Here is a 10,297-nt window from a genome sequence, read left to right on the forward strand (position 1 = left end):
AGTGCGCTTTCAGAGATGGTGGGGTCGAGAACGAAGGTGTAGCCACCCGGCATAGGCATGACGGCCGAGTGGCCTTCTCGGATAAAGCTGACTGGGCACTCCGACCAGTGCATATACTCGGGCACGACCGGCATGACGGTGTTCATGTTGGGGAACGTAGCATTCAATTTCAAAAAAATTCCTACGCTCACGCAAGATATATCTAGGAGATGCATAGCAATGAGGAGGGGAGACTGTGTCCACGTATGCTCGTATACCGAAAGCGGAAGCGTTTGACAACGCGGTTGATGTAGTCAAACTTCTTCTCGTTCCGACCGATCAAGCACCGAACGTACGACACCTCCGACTTCTGCACACGTTCAGCTTGATGACGTCCCTCGAACTATTGATCCAGCAAAGTGTCGAGGGATAGTTTCGTCAGCATGACGACGTAGTGACGGTGATGGTGAAGTGATCCGCGCAGGGCTTCGCCTAAGCACTACGTGAATATGACCGGAGGCGTAAACTGTGGAGGGGGGCGCCGCACACGGCTAGGAATCAATGTTGTGTGTTCTAGCGGTGCCCCCCCACACACATATATATAGGTGGGAGAGGGAGAGGGGCAGCAAGGGGCGCCCCAAGTAGGAGTAATCCTACTTGGGCGCCTCCCACAAGTCGGCCTCCCCCTTCCATAAGTGTCGGAGGGGGAAGGAAAGAGAGGGGGAGAGAAGGGAAGGGGGAGGCCGAATCCTCCCCTTTCCTTTCCCCCTTCCCCTCCTTCCTTCTCCTCCTATTCGGCCTATATGGGGGTGCACCAGCCCACTAGGGGCTGGTCCGTCCCGCTCTTGGCCCAATAAGGCCCATATCTTTGTCGGGGGCTGCCCGGAACCCCTTCCGGTGACCCGGTACGTACCCAGTACCCCCAGAACACTTCCGGTGTCTGAATATTATCGTCTTATATATGAATCTTTACCTCTCAACCATTTCAAGACTCCTCATCATGTCTGTGATCTCATCCGAGAATCCGAAGAACATTCGATCACCAAATCACATAACTCATATAATACAAAATCGTCATTGAACGTTAAGCATGCGGACCCTACGGGTTCGAGAATTATGTAGACATGACCGAGACACCTCTCCGCTCAATAACCAACAACGAAACCTGGATGCTCATATTGGTTCCCACATATTCTACAAAGATCTTTATCGGTCGTGCCATAATGACAACATACATTATTCCCTTTGTCATCGGTATGTTACTTGCCCGAGATTCGATCGTCGGTATCTTCATACCTAGTTCAATCTCGTTACCGGCAACTCTCTTTACTCGTTCCATAATAAATCATCCGGCAACTAACTCATTAGTCACATTGCTTGCAAGGCTTATTATGATGTGCATTACCGAGAGGGCCCAGAGATACCTCTCCGATACTCAGAGTGACAAATCCTAATCTCGATCTATGCCAACCCAACAAACACCTTCGGAGATACCTGTAGAGCATCTTTATAATCACCTAGTTATGTTGTGCCGTTTGATAGCACACAAGGTATTCCTCCGGTATCCGGGAGTTGCATAATCTCATAGTCAAAGGAATAGGTATATGACATGAAGAAAGCAATAGCAATAAAACTTAACGATCATTATGCTAAGCTAATGGATGGGTCTTGTCCATCACATCATTCTCCTAATGATGTGATCCCGTTCATAAAATGACAACACATGTCTATGGTTAGGAAACTTAACCATCTTTGATTAACGAGCTAGTCTAGTAGAGGCTTACTAGGGACACAGTGTTTTGTCTATGTATCCACACATGTATCAAGTTTATGGTTAATACAATTCTAGCATGAATAATAAACATTTATCATGATATAAGGAAATATAAAATAACAACTTTATTATTGCCTCTAGGGCATATTTCCTTCAGTCTCCCACTTGCACTAGAGTTAATAATCTAGTTCACATCGCCATGTGATTTAACACCAATAGTTCACATCACCATGTGATTAACACCCATAGTTCACATCTCCATGTGACCAACACCCAAAGGGTTTACTAGAGTCAGTAATCTAGTTCACATCGCCATGTGATTAACACCCAAAGAGTACTAAGGTGTGATCATGTTTTGCTTGTGACAGAGGTTTAGTCAACGGGTCTGCCACATTCAGATCCATATGTATTTTTCAAATTTCAATGTCTACAATGCTCTGCACGGAGCTACTCTAGATAATTTCTCCCACTTTTAATATGTATCCAGATTGATACTCAGATTCATCTGGATCGGTGTAAATGCTTGCATCGACGTAACTCCTTACGACGAACTCTTTATCACCTCCATAACCGAGAAATATTTCCTTAGTACTCTTAGGTAACTAAGGATAACTTTGACCGTTGTCCAGTGATCCACTCCTGGATCACTATCGTACCCCCTTGCCAAACTCATGGCAAGGTACACAATAGGTCTGGTACACAGCATAGCATACTTTATAGAACATATGGCTGTTGCATAAGGAATGACTATCATTCTCTTTCTATTTTCTGCCGTGGTCGAGTTTTGAGTCTTACTCAACTTTACACCTTGCAATACAGGCAAGAACTCCTTCTTTGACTGTTCCATTTTGAGCTACTTCAAAATCTTGTCAAGGTATGTACTCATTGAAAAATCTTATCAAGCGTCTTGATCTATCTCTATAGATCTTTATGCCCAATATGTAAGCAGCTTCGCCGAGGTCTTTCTTTGAAAAACTCCTTTCAAACACTCCTTTATGCTTTCCGGAAAATTCTACATCATTTCTGATCAACAATATGTCATTCACATATACTTATCAGAAAGGCTGTAGTGCTCCCACTCACTTTCTTGTAAATACAGGCTTCACCGCAAGTCTGTATAAAACTATATGCTTTGATCAACTCATCAAAGCGTATATTCCAACTCTGAGATGCTTGCACCAGTCCATAGATGGATTGCTGGAGCTTGCACACTTTGTTAGCACCTTTAGGATTTAAAAAACCTTCTGGCTACATCATATACAACTCTTATTTAAGAAATCCATTAAGGAATACAATTTTTACATCCATTTGCCAGATTTCATAAAATGCGGCAATTGCTAACATGATTCGGACAGACTTAAGCATCGCTACGAGTGAGAAAATCTCATCGTAGTCAACACTTTGAACTTGTCGAAAAACTTTTTGCGACAAGGCGAGCTTTGTAGATAGTAACACTAGCATCAGCGTCCGTCTTCCTCTTTAAGATCCATTTATTCTCAGTGGCTTGCCTATCACCGGGCAAGCCAACCAAAGTCCATAGTTTGTTCTCATACATGGATCATATCTTAGATTTTGTGGCCTCAAGCCATTTTGCAGAATCTGGGCTCATCATCGCTTCCTCATAGTTCGTAGGTTCATCATGGACAAGTAACGTGACTTCCAGAACAGGATTACCGTACCACTCTGGTGCGGATCGTGCTCTGGTCGACCTATGAAGTTCAGTAGTAACTTGATCTGAAGTTTCATGATCATCATCATTAGCTTCCTCTCTAGTTGGTGTAGGCATCACGGGAAAAAATTTCTATGATGAGCTACTTTCCAATTCAAGATTAGGTATAATTACCCCATGAAGTTCCACTTTCCTCCCACTCACTTCTTTCAAGAGAAACTCCTTCTCTAGAAAGTATCCATTCTTAGCAACAAGGATCTTGCCTTCAGATCTGTGATAGAAGGTGTACCCAATTGTTTCCTTAGGGTATCCTATGAAGACGCACTTCTCCGATTTGGGTTCGAGCTTATCAGGCTGAAGCTTTTCACATAAGTGTATTACTCCACACATCGACCGCTATCCAGCATGCATCTAGTGTATTAAGTTCATGGAGAAACAGAGTAATGCAATAAGAACGATGACATGATGTAGATAAGATCTATTTATGTAGAAATAGACCCCATCATTTTATCCTTAGTAGCAATGATACATACGTGTCGGTTCCCCTTCTGTCACTGGGATCAAGCACCGTAAGATCGAACCCACTACAAAGCACCTCTTCCCATTGCAAGATAAATAGATCAAGTTGGCTAAACAAAACCCAAATATCGGAGAAGAAATACGAGGCTATAAGTAATCATGCATATAAGAGATCAAAGAAGACTCAAATAACTTTCATGGATAAAAAGATATAACTGATCATAAACTCAAAGTTCATCGGATCCCAACAAACACACCGCAAAAAGAGTTACATCATATGGATCTCCAAGAGACCATTGTATTGAGAATCAAACGAGAGAGAGGAATCCATCTAGCTACTAACTACGGACCCGAAGGTCTACAAAGAACTACTCACGCATCATCGAAGAGGCACCAATGGAGGTGGTGAACCCCTCCGTGATGGTGTCTAGATTGGATCTGGTGGTTCTGGCCTCTGCGGCGGCTCGACTTGATTTTTTGTCACGCATCATCGGAGAGGCACCAATGGAAGTGGTGAACCCCTCCGTGATGGTGTCTAGATTGGATCTGGTGGTTCTGGCCTCTGCGGCGGCTCGAATTGATTTTTTGTCGACTCCCCTAGGGTTTCTGGAATATTGGGGTATTTATAGAGCAAAGAGTCGGTTCGGGAGGCACCCGAGGTGGGCACAACACACCAGGGCGCGCCCGGGCCTCCTGGCGCACCCTGGTAGGTTGTGCTCCCCTCGGAGCACCCCCCTAGGCGCTTCTCTGTCCCACTGGATGTCTTCTGGTCCAAAAAAATCTCCAAAAAGTTTCGCTGCGTTTGGACTCCGTTTGGTATTGATTTCTTGCGATGTAAAAAACATACACAAAACAACAACTGGCACTTGGCACTATGTCAATAGGTTAGTACCAAAAAATGATATAAAATCGTTACCTAATAATAAAGCAAATTGGGTTTCTGGTCGTCCATCATGGCATTTTTCAGAAAAGTCCCTCTATTTCAGAGAATTCAACCCGCAGTCCAGTTTTTAAGTTAAAATGAATTGTTTTTCATATTTTACACAAAAGTCCATGTGTTTTCTTGAACTCAACCCGCAGTCCGAACTTAAGTCGCACCCGAACCATTATTTTACATTTTTTGAAACCCCCCCGATGTTTTAGGTAATTCATCCGCGGATCATATTTAAGTCAAACAAATGCTTTTTTAAATCATCCATATCTTTTAAATCGTAACTCCGATTTCAACATGTTATATATGTAATTTGATTTTAAAAATATGTAGAATATGAATATGAGATTATTTTTACATGTTAAGTATTTTAGTTATTATTTTGGAATATATTTAAGCCAAACAAATGATTTTCTAAATTATCCGTATCTTTTAAACCGTAACTTCGATTTTAACATATTATGTATGAAATTTTATTAGAAAAATGTGTGGAAACTAAATATTATGTTAATTTTACTGGTTAAATATTTTTTAAATATTGTTTTGGAAGCAAACTTATAATTTATAGCGCAAGATCCATTTTTCTTTTGTACTGGCGGCGATTCGGATTGCAAATAAATACCCCACTATAACCATATAGGGAAAAGAAAACATCGATAACTACACATGCATACCTCTGAAAAATGTCGTAGGGAAAAACAACAGATTTCTCATCACGAGAGAGAGAGAGAGGGAGGAGAGAGGGAGAGAGATACGCCTTAGGATTAACCATATTCAAACACGTTTTTTTGTTTTCTTTTGTGTGAACACCGAGGCCATCGCCGGCAAGGGTGAGAAGGAGGATAAGCGGCAACACAAATATGATGCCTCACAAAAATAAAGGAGATGGACCTATTGTGGTCTTGAGTGATGGTTGTTGGGTTAAGAGCGTGTGTTATGTTTTCTATCCCGTTGCAACGCACGGGCTCTTTTGCTAGTGACTATAAATGATTATAAAACATTCAAGAATGATAATATAACAACATGGAACAATCAAAAATTGTAGATACGTTGGAGACGTATCAGCATCCCCAAGCATAACTCCTGCTCGTCCTCGAGTAGGTAAGTGATAAAAACAGAATTTTTGATGTGGAATGCTTCCTAACATGTCATACATATATCATATTCTTTTCTTTATAGAATGGACATTTGGACTTTCATATGGTTCAAAGCAATAGTCTAGTTTTGACATGATGACTTAAATACTCAAGCATATCAACAAGCAACCATGTCTCTCAAAATATCAATGCTAAAATAAGTTATCCCTAGCCCATCATGCTCAACCATTGATCCATTAATGAAACATACTCGCATATTAGCTACACCCAATACTCAAGTACGATCATAGTGCCTCTTAGTTGATGCTTTTATAAGAGAAGATGCAGACTCAAATTCAAAATAAAAATTACATATAGTAAAAGAAAGGCCCTTCGTAGAGGGAAGTAGTGATTTGTAGAGGTGCCTGAGCTCAAAGAGAAAAACTTAGAGATAAAAACATTTTGGGAGGTGTGCCTTTCCCACCAACGAAAACGACTTAGATTTCCTAACACTTTCCATGCTAGATATATCATAGGTGGTTTCCAAACAGAAAATAAAGTTTATTCCTTTTTCCACCATACTTCCACTTTCCATGGCTAGCCCAATCCACGGTTGCCTTCCATACCAACACTTTCCAAGGAATTTATTATTTGACAACATAAAGTAAATTCATTTTTCATTTCAAGACTGGGCATCCCTAATACCTTTGCCTTACTCTCGTGCAATGACAAGTGAATAAACACTCATCATCGGGGCATGGAAAATATTGGCCACCCCTCACCGCCTCGCGAGCGGTACGAACACACAAAAGAGAAGTTTGTTTTGAAAATTAGAGATGGCACATACAAATTTGCTTAGAACGGCAAAAGAATACTGCATATAGGTAGGTATAGTGGACTCATGTGGCAAAACTAGTTTAAAGGATTTTGGATGTACAAGTAGAGATCATACTTGGTGCAAAATGAAGTCTAGCAAAAAGATTGAGAAGCGACCAACCAAGAAACGAATAATTTCGTGAAGCAAGCATTAAGCATAATTAACACCGAATAATGCACCACAAGTAGGATGTAATTTCATTGCATGACTATTGACTTTCGAGCTTGCGTAGGGAATCACAAACCTCAACACCAATATTCTTACTAAAGCATAATTACTCATCAACATGACTCACATATCACATCATCATATCTCAAAACTATTACAAAGAATCAAGTTTATTTTGTCCAATGATCTTCGTGAAAGTTTTTATTATATCCTTCTTGGATATCTATCACTTTGGGACTAATTTTCATGTGTTGCTTTTGATAAGCTTGTAGCGACCCAACCTCAGACGGTCAAGTCTCTGTGCTTAAGTGTCATCCCTGGATCGGTATTGCTGACACACAAAATACTCGAGGATTTATAACAGAGTTCAATCACACACTTATTACATCAAGTGTCTCAAAAAGAGTACTTATTACAATAATATGGCTGAAGGCCATCTAAATAAGAAAACTGCGGAAGCATCGAAGATAAATGAGTCCATCCAACTCCACGGCAATACTGAGTGCACGACAACGACCTAGCGCACCTTACTCTTCATCTGAAAATTCTGCAACATGATACGTTGCAGCCGTGTAGGTCAGCACATGGAATATGCTGGCAAGACAACACTATAGAGCAATGAACAAATAACAGCTAACACTACATGCATATATGGCTGGTGGAGGCTCTATGGTTATCATTTTCATAAAGCTAGTTTTCCCTACAACAAAGCAATAGATTTTATTTAACTACAAAGTTTGTTGAAAATATTGAGAAGGTACCCCCAACTCAATCCGAAAATACTATTAATAACCCAACAAATGAATTAAGTAAAGTGATGAGATCAAATCAATAATTCAAGTAGCAGATACTCAAGATGTCCATAACCGGGGACACGGCTAACCATGATTAGTTTATACACTCTGCAGAGGTTTGCGCACTTTTCCCCACAAGACTCGATCTCCTCCGTTGTATTTTTCACACTGCATGATGTTTGAGAAAGGATGACCGAGACACAGTCTTTCCGAAGAGGTCCCTTTAATCGATAGATAGGCCGGTGCACCTACAATCCCCTACATCTGCTAGCCCATCATGGAAAGGATTCCCACAACTTACTCCACTATGCCAGAGCCCATAATGGCTTGTGGCTGCACACGGAAGTTTCTAGCATGAATAATCTTATGATCCCTTTGAGCCTGGGTGGCAAACCATAGGATGATCACACGGGTTCCCCGGGATCTCCTTGGACAACACTGGTATAACCCCAGGTGCCCACAACCAATCCACCTAGATTTGTATGAAAGCAGCCACCTTAAGTTTCCCTTAGTTAATAATAACTCTCACATCTTTCAGGAATCTCACATACTAAACCACGTCTACGAGCATAGCAAAGCAGTATAAGCATAACGAATAATAATAATACCCTGGGTTTGATATAAGACAATAGGTTCCTACCTCATCAACTACTTCCCAATACCCACATGTTATCAAATCCTAACCATGCAGTGTTTGAGGACTAAAACTGATGCATAAAAACCGGGTAATAAAGGGATATGATCAAAGTGTTACTTGCCTTACACATGATTAGAAAACCCTAGTGATTCGTAGTAGCAAGCCTCGCACTACGGAAACTCTATCATGAACAAATAATAGCATACATAAGCACTCAAGCATAATATGCAAAGGTAAAACCAAGAGAAAAGATCTAAGCAGAAAGTTCAAGTGAAGAGCTTTGATTTGCAAAAAGAATCAATCGAATCGGAGTTACGAAACTCAAACTACAATCAAAAGAAGTTCGAATTCAAATCTGCTTGAAACCAAATTTTAAATTTTCAAAATCATGTTCAAGTTGTTTATCTGGACAAAGTGAAACAAGACAAAGATTTTGGCGTTGGTTTCACTGGATTGGGATAAACGAGCAAAAAGTAATGAGGGTTTGAAGATCAAGGACTAATCTGTAAAGAAACTATTCACGGATAGGTCCCTGGCTGAAAATAAAACTAAAAAGAAATATCTAACGAATGAACGTTCGCTAAAAGAAACTAACGAACGAATTCGTTCGCTAACAGAACGAATCGGGAGAACGTTCGCTAAATAACGTAATAAAATAAAATAAAAACGATCTAATCTAAAACCAAAAAAAACTAAAGAATCCGACCGGTTTTTGCCGGTTCGGCGGTTTTCGGCAAAAACCAGCGGCAGATTGGAAACGGCGGCGCTGGCAGCGAAATCCGGCGAGCGGCGCGACGCGGCTCCGGCGTCGGTGGGAGGCGGCACGGGCGGCGTGCGGCTGCAGAGGCGGCGACTAGTGAGGAGGACGGGGTGGCGGGTTATAAGGAGGGGCGGCGAGGCCGACTTGGGGAAGGGGCGAGGCCGAGGCGGCGGCGGCTCGGACTCCTGCCGGGGTCCGGCTTGGGGACGGCGGCGGTGGCGGTTGCGAGCTGGGCCATGGCCCGGCTGCGGCTGGGCCGGCCCAGGAACCTTTTTTTTAAATAATTTCGCCAAAAAAGAAAAAAATCCAAAATAAAATAAAATAAAAGTCTAAAATCCCAAAATTAGTTTTCACGGTCCTTTCCTAATATTTAGGACAACATGAACATTTTTCTAGGCTAAAATGCAACTTTTCCCTAATTTAACCGAATAAAATCTTAAATGAAATTCAAATAACATATATTGTTAATCAAAATTAAATTTCCATTATTTCCTCGCTGTTTTGAAGAAGTCATATTATCTTCTCGAATTATTTTATTTATTTTGAAATAATAGGAAAATAATTTCAAATAAAAATCACCTTGATCCTATTTTACCAATTTTGAAAATCCAAAAAATGGAATTTTATGAAAACCTCCAACTCTCTCAAATGGTCCTTGAGTTGCTTAAGGTCTCTAGGATCAAAATGTCCAAATAAAACCAATTCAAAATGCAAGAATCATGGATGCATATGATGACCTAATGATTAATATCCAAATTGGAAATTGGGATGTTACAAAGCTCAAACAAATATAAGTGAAGATCATGAGCATAATTTTTCTTTCTCTCAAAATAATTTAAGTGCGGCAAGAGAGAATTTGTTGAAAATTTTGCTAAATCTCAAATAAATCTAAGTGAAGCAAGAGAGCATTTCTTCAAAAATACTAAAGCACACCGTGCTCAAAAAGATATAAGTAAAGCACTAGAGCAAATCCATAGCTCATAAAAATTTAAGTGATGCAAAGAGAGCTATTCTAACAAGTCATGGCATAATTTTGGCTCTCTCAAATAGGTGTGTCCAGCAAGGATTCAAGACTTAAAAAGCAAATCAAAACAAGCAAAGACTCATATGATA

Source organism: Aegilops tauschii, chromosome 1 (genome assembly GCF_002575655.3).
Source record: "Aegilops tauschii subsp. strangulata cultivar AL8/78 chromosome 1, Aet v6.0, whole genome shotgun sequence".
Lineage (NCBI taxonomy): Eukaryota > Viridiplantae > Streptophyta > Magnoliopsida > Poales > Poaceae > Aegilops > Aegilops tauschii.